This window comes from Aegilops tauschii, chromosome 6 (genome assembly GCF_002575655.3).
Source record: "Aegilops tauschii subsp. strangulata cultivar AL8/78 chromosome 6, Aet v6.0, whole genome shotgun sequence".
NCBI classification, from domain to species: Eukaryota; Viridiplantae; Streptophyta; class Magnoliopsida; order Poales; family Poaceae; genus Aegilops; species Aegilops tauschii.
The window spans coordinates 136,714,474-136,729,726 of NC_053040.3; the positions used below are offsets into that span (position 1 = coordinate 136,714,474).

A 15,253-nucleotide genomic window follows, 5' to 3' on the forward strand; every position below is an offset into this window, starting at 1 on the left:
GGAGGAAGATCTGATTGAGCATCAATGGGCAGTTAAAGGGAACAACAATGTTGGAATGTAATATTTGAACTTTTTAAATTTGGACTACTGTTGCATGCGACCATTTGAACGTATGTATCTATGTATGTGCCTATTTGAACGTCTGTACTCTATGTATGCGACTATTTGAACATGCGGACTTTCAAATAAAATTAGGGAGGCCGGATATATGCAGGCAGTGTTGGATGGTCGCCTCTCGCATCCGTGTCCGCGGACTGGTTCCCCCTATCCGCGGACGGATGGGGGGAGAGAGGGATTTACGGGTCGGCGTTGGAGATGCCCTAAGGAAGTTTTGCAATACTTTTTGACTGTATGTGATGTGGGGCTATGGTGTGGCAAAAAAAGCATCTTGTCTAAGACAAGGCTTGAACAAACACCCTTCCAAAGTTGGTCAAACTTGTCTAATCTTAGGTGTGACACTGTGACGATGGCAACCTAAGGCAATCGGGCTTCAAAAAAACATGGCAATCTTAATTAGTCACAAAGCAAACAACCCCTAAGGTTTTGGGGATTTTGTTGGCCAATTTCGAACATTTGGATGTGGTCTTTGCGATCATCTAAGTTAACTTTGTCAGATTTGCTCATCCTCGGTTACCTAAAAATAAAATCTTCTGTCGATTTTAGATGGGATAGGAGAGGAGAGCCAGCCTCGAGCATGAGATGGGGTCGTGGCTTCTTGGCGAGGGCTCGCCAGGAGCAAGTCACATCCAATAATGATGCGGTTGGCCTCAACATCGCGGGTGGAGGGGAGGCAAAGGCTTGACGGTCGGGGTGTGTGTGTGCGGGCGTAGGTGTAGGGTGGGCCGCCCTCGGTAGAGAAGAAGGAGGGGTACAGAGCGATGGTCAGGATTGTGGCAACACGACAGAGGGGTTGCTCGGCAGGCTAGTGTAGTGAGGCGACGGGATAGCGCTAGCGGCCTGGGGTGGCAAATGTCGGTGGTTAGGTATGTGTTGGAGGTTGAAAGGAAGGAACATAGGGTTGGGTGAGGAAGAAGGAGAGGCAAGGAAATAAAAGGTGGGGCAAAATTTGGGTGTACATCCCAGGGTTGGGATGACTCGGCTAAGAGTAATAAAAAATCGGGCAACTCCTTTATAGGTGCTCCCTAATTATGTGGTTGATCAAACTGAACTATTTATACTAGTAGCTATGTTTATGTTCATTCTCTACTGTTGTTGTCAATATTATCGCTGGCACACCGCCTCATCGTCTTAACATGTTTTGCCATTGCCAATATTCTCCTTCTCCTATTGTCAATCCTTCTCATCCCAAGTGTTGATCTCGTCGGGAAGGAGGAGGAAAGAAGTAGAGAAAAAGAGGAATGGACCAAAGCTCAAAAACATATTAGGCAACGAAATAATAGAAGATATGGTTAATTAGTTAGACAATGCTTAGTCGATTCATCACATGTCCAGTGGAACCCTTTTCCTGCATCGCTGTAGGTAAAAGGTATGGTTACTTCGTATGTTATTTCCTTGTTGAAGGTGTTAGCGCAAACTTTGCTTCAAGGGTGATAGACTACCCATGTTTGAAATAGAGTGAAATTCTCTTTCTTAGATCCCATGATGTCATGCTGGTGGATTATGATCCATGGTGATATATAGGTTTGGGTAGGTTGGACGAAATGATGTTGTGTGGATAGTTTAAAGTGGGTAGGCCTTGGGTTTTCCTTCTTTTTGTAAGTCGATTTGTTCAACTTTAATGGTTGCAACATTTGAAGTGGTATATTATGGTTGTGTGTATCCGTGAATGCCGAGGTGGGGAACTTTGCATTCCTTTTTTGAAAAGAACTGTAAACTATTTCCTCCTCCTTATGTGTGTCTTATCTTCTTCCTTCTTACCTCAAGATAGACAAAGTTCACCGAAGGCAATGGTGGATAAAGAGGCAATGGTTGTCGAGAAGAATGAGTAAGCTGAAATGGCGAGAATGTAGTGACAGGATAGGTGTCGAGGTATGATTGATTCAGCTATAATAACTAACAAAGAGTAAGGATAGTGCCAACGTGGTTCTATAAAGGGATGGAGTTGTAGAGGAAAAGAAAATCAATGTGTTACTCATGCAAATAAATTCAAACAATTTGTATTACTAGTAAGTTGCACATGTATTGGACATGAGGTTCAGGTAACCATATTACAACCGAATATATCAATAGACCACATTATAATAATCAAACATGTAAATTTGGAGTCACACATGCATACTTAAAGTATAAGATGCATACTTATGTCATTGTAAATCAAACTATAGTTGCGGCATGTTCTATGTCATTGTGGTTTATACTACACATTCATGCGGAAATAAACTAGGTGGATATTTTTCAAGCACACATCTTAAACATACTAGGCTCAACTAAATGTACCAACAACTTAAGCTAAACAAGATGAGCACAACGAGGATACTAGCTAGCACAAGTAAGTTGCACGAACTTACACAAGCAATATCACAATATACAACATGAATGGTATCGGCTAGCAACTCACATTAAGCACAAGATATATCAATAATAGCAAGTATAAATTGCTTAAAGTAGAGGGGTAAGATAGAGCCTATTTGTTCTCGAAGTTCATGTATCCACTAATACTCTAGTCTCCACTGGAGGGGTGGGTGTTACCACGAAGGCACACCAAGACCACGAAGGCTAACCCTATTCTCCTTGATATATTAACACGACGGTGATTCTGAACCACTATGGTTAGCTTCATTCGTCACTTCTTAGATGACAAGTTACATGACCACTTCACAATCCCCAAGAAGGAGTAACTCGTCCTCTTCACAATCTCCATGAAGTGGTCGTCGAGACAACAACCACCAAACCGTCTAGGAGGCGGTGGCCTCCAAGAGTAACAAGATCACGGGCTCTCACTCGAACAAATCGATCTTCATTTTTTTATAAAGCGCCCTCCCACGCGTAGCTGGGCTAGCTACCCTTTGAACACAGAAAGTTCCAAAAACTGGGGCTTATGTAGATCTTAGCAAAAATATTTTTAGCCCATATGCATGTTTCAAAAATTCATTTTCATGCAAGGTTTTTATATGGCTATTAAATAAATCTCAAATTAAATTTAGGGTTTATAAAATAGTCAAATAAATTCCAAAAGGACCAAAATGCACTGAAATAATGGCATTGATACGTCTCCAATGTATCTATAATTTTTTATTGTTCCATGCTATTATATTATCTGTTTTGGATGTTTTATATGCATTTATATATATTTTATATGATTTTGGGGACTAACCTATCAACCTAGAGCCCAGTGCCAGTTTCTGTGTTTTCCTTGTTTTTGAGTTTTACACAAAAGGAATACCAAACGGAGTCCAATTGACGTGCCAATTTTTGATGATTTTTTATGGACCAAAAGAAGCCCCCGGAGTAAAAGAGTTGGGCCAGAAGAGTCCCGAGCCGTCCACGAGGGTGGAGGGCGCGCCCTACCCCCCTAGGCGCGTCCCCTGCCACGTGGACGACTCGGAGACCCCCCTGACGTGAGACCGACGCCAAAAATTCTTATAAATACATAAACCCCCGAAAAGAAACCTAGATCGGAAGTTCCGCCGCCGCAAGCCTTTGTAGCCACAAAAAAACCAATCGAGACCCTGTTCCGGCACCCTGCCGGAGGGGGGATCCATCACCGGTGGCCATCTTCATCATCCCGGCGCTCTCCATGACGAGGAGGGAGTAGTTCGCCCTCGGGGCTGAGGGTATGTACCAGTAGCTATGTGTTTGATCTCTCTCTCTCTCTCGTGTTCTTGATATGGCACGATTTTGATGTACCGCGAGCTTTGCTATTATAGTTGGATCTTATGATGTTTCTCCCCCTCTACTCTCTTGTAATGGATTGAGTTTTCCCTTTGAAGTTATCTTATCGGATTGAGTCTTTAAGGATTTGAGAACACTTGATGTATGTCTTGCAGGTGCTTATCTGTGGTGACAATGGGATATTCACGTGATCTACTTGATATATGTTTTGGTGATCAACTTGCGGGTTCAGTGACCTTGTGAACTTATGCATAGGGGTTGGCACACGTTTTCGTCTTGACTCTCCGGTAAAAACTTTGGGGCACTCTTTGAAGTACTTTGTGTTGGTTGAATAGATGAATCTGAGATTGTGTGATGCATATCGTATAATCATACCCACGGATACTTGAGGTGACATTGGAGTATCTAGGTGACATTAGGGTTTTGGTTGATTTGTGTCTTAAGGTGTTATTCTAGTACGAACTCTAGGATAGATCGAACGGAAAGAATAGCTTCGTGTTATTTTACTACAGACTCTTGAATAGATCGATCAGAAAGGATAACTTTGAGGTGCTTTCGTACCCTACAATAATCTCTTCGTTTGTTCTCCGCTATTAGTTACTTTGGAGTGACTCTTTGTTGCATGTTGAGGGATTGTTATATGATCTAATATGCTATTATTGTTGAGAGAACTTGCACTAGTGAAAGTATGAACCCTAGGCCTTGTTTCCTAGCATTGCAATACCGTTTACGCTCACTTTTATCATTAGTTACCTTGCTGTTTTTATATTTCAGATTACAAAAACCTATATCTACCATCCATATTGCACTTGTATCACCATCACTTCACTGAACTAGTGCACCTATACAATTTAACATTGTATTGGGTGTGTTGGGGACACAAGAGACTCTTTGTTATTTGGTTGCAGGGTTGCTGCAAAGAGACCATCTTCATCCTACGCCTCCCACGGATTGATAAATCTTAGGTCATCCACTTGAGGAAAATTTACTACTGTCCTACAAACCTCTGCACTTGGAGGCCCAACAACGTCTACAAGAAGAAGGTTGTGTAGTAGACATCAGGTATACATATGCTTTTATGTTCACATCCTAAATTTGAAAATTTTGGAATATGACAACTGCTTTTGGTTGACTATAAATCCCTAAGCTGCATTAGAGTAGAAACACAAGCAACATGTTTGTTGACATGATTGTGGTCCTCATATGCAACATTTGGCCGTTTTAATACGTGTGCACCGATGATTACTCTGACCTCATGTCCACATGATGAACTTACCTCACACCACCACACTTGTAACAACTTCGCCTATGCGCATTAAAATAAGAAAACTACAACATGAGAGTTGTGTGGAACGATGAGATGGAACTAGTGGTCAAAAGAAATTCAAACGATCAACTGTGTGTGGGGAATTAGACAAAATTTGTCTAAAATAACATGCACACATGAACACGTTAGTACAATACAGTAGGGAGATATAGATATATTTGTTTACGACTGCCGAGAGCCCGAGATAGACAACTTATAACACGAAGGTTGTGTAAAACGGTGAGACGAATCTACTCCTCTAAGAAAATTTCAAACGGTTGACCGTGTGCGATGAATTTTTTGCAGGGAAAACTTTCGATCTGTTCATCAACTGTCAAGGTAGTACAAACAGCATCAGAAGTAAAAAATTAAATCCAGGTCCGTAGACCACCTAGTAATGACTACAAGAAGCAGAGCAAGCCGAAGACGCGTCTCCGTCATTGCCCCTCCTTCACTGGAGCTGAGCAAACCTTGTTGTAGTAAACGGTCCGGAAGTTGTCGTCTTAAGGCCACTTACATAGGACACCAGAACAACAACCATCGCCGATGAAGAGAAGCGTAGATCGAAAGGACCCAACCTATAGACACACAAATGAAGACTGGATCCAAGCGGATCCACTGAAGACAAAATCCGAATTTTCCCATGATATTCGTCGGAGATACACCTCCACACACCCACCAACGATGCTAGCAGCACTATCGGGGCAGAGGCTAGCCGAGGAGAACCTTATTACATCTTCAGGGAGCCATCGCCTCGTCTTCGACACAAACGCTAACAAAACTAAAAAACACCTAAAAACGGAGGCCTCCTACTAGCAAGGGTCGGGATCCATCACACCTCCATGGTCCTAGGACCACAGGAGACGGGATAGACCGACGGTGGTGCCGGCAAGAAGCAAGAGAAACCTTATCATGAGAGCCTTTGGTCGCACAAGCGAAGGGGTACCCGGTGTGATTTTGCTTGCGTGTGCAACAAATTTGACATCATCTATTATATATATAAAGTATTTGATGGGTTCACCGAAAAAAAGATAATTAGCTTAAAAATACCACAATAATTAGAAACATCCGACCTTTAATTTGGTGTGCCTATTTCCAATTAACGAAGTACAACCATTAGATCTTCATAAAATTAGTGGGCCCATACCATGAGATCACAACTGGTCCAACCTGTACGCTCAATCTCACGATTCCAACAGGCTTCATCCCACAATAATAATCTCACGATCCCAATAGTTTTTTTTAGAAGCCACGATCCCAACAGGAAGGACTATCCCATGAGCGATCAAACCATAAAAAAACTGGGGCGTACAGGGCACAGTCTGTGTTTGACCTAACTCTCACGATCCTCCAAGGTCCTCCACAAAGAAGCAATCTCTCCAAAGAAATCCAAATCCAAACTATACAATAATGTACAGAGTCCAGAGAGAACCAAAATCTCACGTTCGCAAACAAAAAACCTCTCGACATCCAAACAAGCTCTCTTGCCACCCTGCAGAGGTCATAAACTCAACCATCCCTATAATACCTTCCCCACGCAATGCTTCGACCAACTGAAAGGTTCATTGTCCTCTAGATTTTAGAGTACAAATTCTAAATCATCTGCCTCAGCGAACAACACTTCAAGGTAAACTACCTCCAACCAGTGGCACTTCGGCATTGTCTCCTCCACGGGCATAAGCTGGCTCCGTCGAGAAATCAGATCACCTACAGTAAGCACCATCTGCAATAAATTGTAGATCATAGCTATTAATGGTCAATAATACTTCAATTATCTTCTAGGAAGCGCTCATATAAAAGTTTTGACATGTTAGCTCAGAAGGTTGATTATGTAGAAATAGAAAAAACTATCATGTTAATTCTAGATTAAGTAATGCAGTTCTATAGGTGTGAGATCCTGTCTTAATGGAGGATTCATACTTTTTACTCGTATAAAGCAGGTTGATGCCAGCGATGTTGGTTCCAGTGTATTCATGTTTAGATACTATACTCTAGAAGACTAGAACCATACGACAGCTATAAGAATATCATAGAAACAAATGGGATTGCTTGCTGCGATATAGAGAAACATACATGGTGCATCAGATGGTTTTCATATTATAGGTCAGATGGTTTTAAGACTTTGGGATGCAATTAACCTATCAACTAATGAACACATCATCACTGGTACGATTTTATTAGATAAAAAGGTGCAAGTGTTACATACATATTGTCTCTTTAGTTTTCCTTTTCCAAAGTTTGCTAATGTTTTCTCTCTATGTATGGTAATGTGATCAATGCTTCTATTGGGAACAATCTGGTCAGTAAATTTAATGCAGAAATTATAGAGGACTACATCTACATAATTAAGACCTGCAAAGTTTGGGAGTATGAAAAATCGACCATTGAAGAACAATCTGAGAATCCGTTTTCTTTTTGATAAAACAGTGAAGGAAGTGGACAAAGGAAAATCCAAGTTTTTGGACTACCACTTCGAATTTGCTGATAGTGATACCTTGGAGAGTCATTTGAATACTGAAAAACAATGCTCAAGTATGAAAAAAATTCCATATCGAAGAATAAGCATCAGTGAATTAGATTTATAAATATGATTATGTCCATATGTCATTAGATTGCTCACTAGCTACAATGAAACCAGTAGAGTAAGTACAAAAAGATATAAAGGGAAGAGCATGGCGCAAACTTCAAACATCCGTGAGACCGAAGTCCTTCACTAGAGCAAGTGATTTAGATTACTATAGTTATTTTTCATTGCATAGACTATCTTTATATCACCTTTTCATGATTAAATTTGTCCAACGGTGAGAAGATCCAGATCGCGCTATGGGAGTATGAGGGGATGTTTTAGCAAATATGGTGAATAAAGGTCTTTTGCACAAACAAACAATAGTGATTGTCACTTCAAATTTGGTCGACAAATTCAACGGTGAGAACTTTAATCTCTACATGTAAACCCAAATCCAACTTTACTGGCCATTTATTACCAGGGCTATCACTACACAAAACAAATGACACCAACGAGAATGGTTTGAAGAAAGAGCAATATTATGTGCAAGAAATGAAACAGTTTGCGATATAAATGAGTATATAATGGATCAGCTACATGGTGAAGCAAAAACTTATGTAAGCTGCGACACAGTATGGAAAGCAACTACCTTAAATGCAGAAACAAAAGTGTTATATCCAACAGAATTCTTGACCATCTTACAATTTCCTGGAATCCCAAAATCACAGGCTGAAATTAAAAGTTCGCATATCTGTGATGCTCCTATGTAATATCAACCAAAGTGAAGGGTTATGCGGTGGTTCAAGGATGACGATTATTCAACTTGGAAGAAGATTCACCGTAGCACAAATAATAACTGGAACACATGTGGGAGAAAAGGTATTATATTCAAACAATAGTCATGTCACCAACTGAATCAGCATGGCCATTTGTTCTAAAAAGTAGACACTGTCCTACATCAGTCAGCAAAAGTCAGGGGCAATCTCTAAACAAGATAGGACTATATCTACATAAACAAGTGTTCACAATGGACAGTTATACGTAGCCTTCTCAAGAGTCGCAAAAGAGGACTGACTTCGGGTAATGGTAAACGATGACGATAGCAATGAGATGATGTGGTCAAGAACATAGTCTATAAAGAAATATTCTAAAGGTATGAACAAATAACACAATTTCAGCATCATGCTTCTTTCACTAGATGAGGCCACTGACCTATTACATAAGAATTACACATATATAAATTTGGTACACTGCTATCCTGAAAATGAAATCTGACTTACCTATGCTAACATGATATGGCAGGTCGAATATGGTCTGCAACCATGTCAAAGTATTGCAAACATGCATCTGCGGGTGGAAGTAGTTCATTGCTACCAAACATCGACAATCTATATTATGGGATACTTGATTCGACAAGCTTATTATTTAATACAACCCAGTAGTCAGAGCATTGGGGCATTGTTTTATTTCATATGTACAATGCAATCAAACCTGTTTTCATATTCAATTATCATATATTATAATTTTCTTTGCAAAATATTGCAAACATGCATCAACAGTTGGAAATAGTTTATTACTACCAAACATCGACAATCTATATTATGTGATATTTGATTCTACAAGCCTATTATTTAATATAATGCAAACCAATAGTGAGAGCATCAGGACATTGTTATATTTCACATGTTCAATGGAATTAGACCTGTTTCCATATTCAATTATTATTTATTGATTTCTCTAAGAAATATTCAAACTATAGCTAATAAAAAAATGTATTAATTGTTTCTTAAATTTGTTCTATATTAATAGGGGTAGGGGGGCCTAACACTGCCAATGCTGGTCCCAAGCCAGAAAAAAGTGGAGGGGGCATAAACAAATAAACACTACACCTTAAGATGTACATCATTCAAAACTTACTGTCATCATTTCATAACATAGCCATTTTTTTGAAAAGGAGGAAGACCCCCAACCTCTGCATCAGAATGATGCATTGGTTTGTTTGGCTTTCATAACATAGCCATAAATCAATCAAATGAAAAAGAAGAAAATCCATTATACAGGATGATACAAAAAATCTATATATTGCTAATTTGCATTGCTACGTATGCTCAGACATATACTAACATTCTAATATTTTCACTAGCTTATTACTCCCTGTGATTCGAAATATGTGTCATGGTTTCAGTCCAAATTTGACAAATTTCAACTAAAACCATGACACTTACTTTGGATCAGAGAGAGTAGTACCTACTCTGTACCTCATTCAACACTGTAGAGCACTTAAAAAGAATCACATCTTTTTCCAAGGTTTGAAGGAGAAATGATGAAATATTTACCAATAACAGGCATGTCCTTAATTACATTATATTGTTTGAATCGCACAGACACATGAAAAGGTTAAGAAAAAGGTGAAAGATGACAGAGTCGGGAAATGAAAATGGGGACCTGAGGTCGAACTTCGAAGAATGTTGCCGAGCTGCTACGAGCGAAAACAGAGACGATGTGTCTGAATTGCCATTTGCGCGCTTGGGGAAACGTCGCCAGCATCCTCATATAAAGCTGGATCCAAGAGGGTTACGGGCCTGCGGGAGCGGAAGATTAAATCAACGACCAAATCAACTACACGCACGCCAACAGTAACAACACCGTGCAGATTGATGAGCTCGCCTCCTCCCTGGCGCAGCTGATCCTTCCCATCTTAGGAGAGGAGACCAATGAGGCCTACAAGGAGCCAAACGAGCCGCCGTCGATGGTAAACCTGTGGCGGAACCAACCATGGGGGTGGCTTGAGGTGAGGACGAGCAGCCTCAGTGCAGCGAACCAAGAAAGCAAGCTGATGGGAGCCTTCCGGCAGCTGCAATTTTTGAGGGAGCAGGGAGAATAAGGAAATGAGATGGGGATTGGAGAAGATGAACACTCTCACTGTGCAAAAGAATGGGCAAGGGAAATTAAGAACGGAGAAGTCAAGAAGACTACAGAATGGGGAAAGTAAAGTGGGTCCCGTCAAACAAATGACGTTTTCTACATGCTGGGCTTTTTTTTTTTGCGGGGGTACATGCTGGAGTACAATGAGAGCAGATGGGAACGAATGGAACCCATGAGTGCACCTGTTTTCCAAAAAATAAATAGTAATTAAGATCTAAAAAATAGTAATTTTAAAAATAGTCGAAAAATCATTAATTTTTTTGGACTCGCTCAAGCGTTACACTGGTGTAAACTATTTTGCTAAGAAAAGACTTTCATGGTACTGTTGACGGAAAAAAAATCAAAACTACATTAGAGTTGATATTCGAGTGAGGCGTTTTGGCTCTCAGGATCATCTGCACCTGTGCTCAATAAAAAATTCAAAAAAATTATAAGAAAAATTCAAAAAATTCCAATTTTTTGGCATGGTAGATAATTTGGTGCGTGATGTACTTTCCAAATTTCAAATCATTTGGACATCTGGGTAGCTCTAGGCAAAAAAGATAAATTTAGGGTCTGCTAAATAGTGTACTGTTCATATACTGTTCTGACCCAATTTATCTTTTTTGCTGAGAGCTACTCAAATGTCCAAATGCTCTGAAATTTGGAGCGCATTTCACGCATCAAATTATCTACCTTGCACAAAAATTTTGGATTCTTTTGAATTTTTGTGAATTTTTTATGAATTGTTTCTTGAGCGGGTGCAGACGAGCCCGAGCTCAAAATTGGATATTCGTTGATATTCACTCTATATACTTCTGCAAAATTAGTTTTTTTCACACCGATTTACAGGAGTTTTTTCTTTGTCAAATTTTTTATATGGGTATTCGAGTAGGTCAAGTTTGTTCGAAAATGTTGTGAAGATTTTTTTTCTAAATTGCTAAAATGAAAATTTCTGAATATTTTTATCAGGTTTATGTACACCCAGCTGTATCAGGGTATTTTCCTATGAGAGCAAACAATATAACATGAAAATATAAGCCACTTTAGTACTTGTGAGTGCACGTGTATGGAAGTAAATACCTAACAACAAAGTTTTTATAGATTTTATATATATATATATATATATATATATATATATATATATATATAAAAAGTAAATCAATTACAGTACAAAATCACTAGATAAATATGTCAATCATGCATACCATTAGAAAAATAACCTATGATTCAATAGAAACAATCAGAACTATTAAATTTGTGTATACAGTAAAAAAAATGATAAAAATGATAGAAAAATCTGCAGAAATGGTTTGAAGAATGCAACCGGCCATAAAATTACATTTAATATGCATGCATAATTAGCAAGTAAAGATGAACGGACAACACATATATTTTATTTATGAACAAAAACTTAAATATACCAAAAACAAAACTATTTTTGCAAAAATCTAATATTTAAAAATGACCATCAAATTTGGTGCAATTGTTTTGGCCAAATCAAATAATATAGTCTCTCCATTTAACTTTATTAAATCCTAGCCCGCGCATCGAGTGGGCCACTTTGCTAGTTTGTCTAAAAGTACTACAAGCATAAACACGAAACTAAAGTTTACAGTCAACAAAATTATGAAAGGAATGAAATCAGAATGTCAATGTGCATCTTTTTCATGTACAACCTATCTCGAATTGAAACACCGTTGTGTAGATTACAAGAGATTAGATGAAAAATATTAAGTAAAGTGAGTAGAACAAACCACGTGCAATTTTTTTAGGGGTTTCCAACTCTTTATTGATCCACTGAAACGTTTATAGAATACAAAGAGGGTCATGAGGAGTAATAAGCCGCAAATGGCGACCCCGATCAAGCGAAAGAGAAAATTTGGCACGGTTGTGCGCATCACAGTTATATGCACGACCTTCAAAAGTAAAACTACAACTATCAAAATTGTTAAATAATCTCTCAAATAACTGCACCATGAGATCCTAAATTCCTTCAGTAATGTCATCAACAATTGGTTTGGAGTCACGTACAACTACCAATCTTTGTAGATAGAGATCTTCACGGCATGCAACAGCCTCCAAAATTATTGGATCAAGAACACCCGGGAGAACAAAGTACCTACGATCCCAGGAATTTGCCTTTGTAATCCCTGCACACTACATCTGCTGATACAATCACTGTCGATGGACAAGCCACCATCGACGCTAATCTTTGCATACCTAGTCAGTTGGGGCCTCCACGCCATATGCCTTGGTGCTAGTGAGGTACGAACAGTCCCCTGGTTGTCGAAGAATCTGTCATAGCGTTGATACAATCCAACTCTGAGATGAACCGCTCAACAAAATTATTCGTGAAAAGTGGACTTCGAAATATAGACTCGTGGATCGCCTTTCAACCTAGCTGACTAGAAACAGTTGGTTCAACAATTCTTCCAGAGCCAGGCCTAGAGTGATTTGAGCTTTCTGCCATGGACGCCCAACCTTGCTAGTGGGCAAACAACCAAGCTGGTCTAGGCCCCGACCACACGTAGAAGGCTTTGTGTCTAAGGCGCGCCTATATCTTGCATTAAGTGAGACGGTAGGAACCCTTGCTAAAAGGTGGCACGAGTTAGGCCAGCCCATGCGCATGGGAACAACAGCCTCGTTTATTGTTTTGTTTTTTTCATGTTTTTTGTTATTTGATTTCTTTTTTACTTTTGTTTATACTTCCAGATATTCTAAATAAATATATTGCAAAAATAACTCTACATAAAAGATTTAAAAAATGTTGGCCAAGCACTTGAAAAATGTTAAATGTGTATAGAGAAAATGTTTATCACGCATTCAAAAATGTATACAAAAAATGTGTATGAAACAATTTCATCATGTATTTAAAAAATGTTAATCAAGCATTTGAAAAAAAAATTATATGTGTATATAAAAAAATATTGAACATGTATTAAAAAATGATACAAAAATATTGATCATGTATATAAAATGTTCATCAAGCATTTGAAAAAATGTTCAACAAGTACTTGAAAAATGTTAATCAAGCATTTGAAAATTGTTAAATGTGTATAGAAAAAATGTTGACCATGTATTTAAAAATAATGGAAAATTTTGATAATGTATATAAAAATGCTAATCAAGCATTTGAAAAAATGTTGAACAAGTATTTGAAAAATGTAAATTAAGCATTTGAAAAATGTTAAATGTGTTTAGAAAAATTATTTACCATTTATTCAAAAAATGTTAATATTGTATTTAAAAAATGTTAATCAAGGATTTAAAAAATGTTAAATGTTCATAGAAAAAATGTTGACCATGTATTAGAAAATGATAATCTTGTATTTTAAAAATGTCAGATGTGGATAGAATTTTTTTGACAATGTATTAGAAAATGTTAATATTGTATTTTAAAAATATTAATCAAGCATTTGAAAAAGTTTAAAAGTATGTGTAGAAAAAAGGTTGACCCCTGTATTAAATGTTAATTTTGTGTTTGAAAAATGATAATCAAGTATTTAAAAAATGCTTAAAATGTGTATAAAATATAATGACCATGTATTAAAAAATGTGAAATGTGTATTAAAAAAATGTTGTTGACATATACAAAAAATTTCGAATGAAAACTAAAAAAAATGAAAACCTAAAAAGAACAAACTAAATCCCAAAAAAATGAAGGAACAAAAGCACAAATAATTTAAAACAAAGAAGAAGAAGAAAAAATAAACAAAAGAAAACAGGAAAAACAAAAAAGAAAGACTCAAAGAAAACCGACTTCAAGGGAAGAGGGCGTACGTTTGTCCAGATGGGCCTAGTCATCTCTGATTCGTCGGCTCGAGATTCTGCACAATTCTCGGTCCCTCTCGCTTTAAAAGGCGACAATTAGGTAAATCCTATTTGGTGCTGCTGGCGCCGGTTAACTTGCATTTTCGTTAACGGGCGCCTGTAGCGCACACCACCCCCCGCGAGCTGGGCCGGCCCGGTTAATTTTTGTCTGCTTTGTTAATTTGCAAAAAACAGTGAGCTAGGTGGCATTCGAAACCGCGACCTAGAGATTTTAGAGTACACCGCTATAACCATCGAACCAGCTCCTTAGGACGTGACTAAGTACCTTCTTTTCTGTAGATTTACTTACCATTTTTTGAACAATTTTGTTTGGTTTTTTATTTTTTCTTTCTTTATTCTCACACTTTTTGTTAAATAATAAATGCGATTTTTTTAGTTTCCCTTTTTATGTAAAATTGATGAACTAATTTTCAATTCGTGAACTTTTTTTGAATTTGATTAACTTTTTTCCAAATTTGATGAACTTTTTTTCAAATTGATGAACTATTTTTTCAAATTTCATGATTTTTTTCAAACCAATGAACTATTTTTCTGGATACGGTGAATTTTTTTCGAAGTCGAATGAACTTTTTTTCAAATTGGATGAACTTTTTTCAAAATTTATGATTTTTTTCAAATTATGTGAACTTTTTTCAAAATCAACGATTTTTTTAAATTTGTGAACTTTTATTCATATTTGATAAACTTTTTTCAAATTCTGTGAACTTTTTTCAAAATTGATGAACTTTTTTAAAATTTGTGGAAAAATCGAAATAGATGGATTTTTTTCATAATCGATGGACATTTTTCCAAATTTGTGAACTATTCTACAAAATCGATGAACTTTTTTTAATCCCATGAACATTTTCAAAAATCTGAACTGTTTTTCCATACTGGTGAACTTTTTCTATAGCAATTCTATGAATTTTTTT

General features: G+C 37.7%; 1 long non-coding RNA gene across 1 annotated transcript; it reads right to left on the reverse strand.

Moving 5' to 3' along the window:
* Positions 1–6,474: 6,474 nt before the first annotated feature.
* Positions 6,475–10,578, reverse strand: LOC120966286 (uncharacterized). Its single transcript, XR_005759706.3, has 3 exons — positions 10,272–10,578; positions 10,050–10,186; positions 6,475–6,821 (listed from the first exon to the last, which is right to left on the reverse strand). It is a non-coding gene; the product is annotated as an uncharacterized lncRNA (long non-coding RNA).
* Between the last annotated feature and the right edge of the window lie 4,675 nt (positions 10,579–15,253).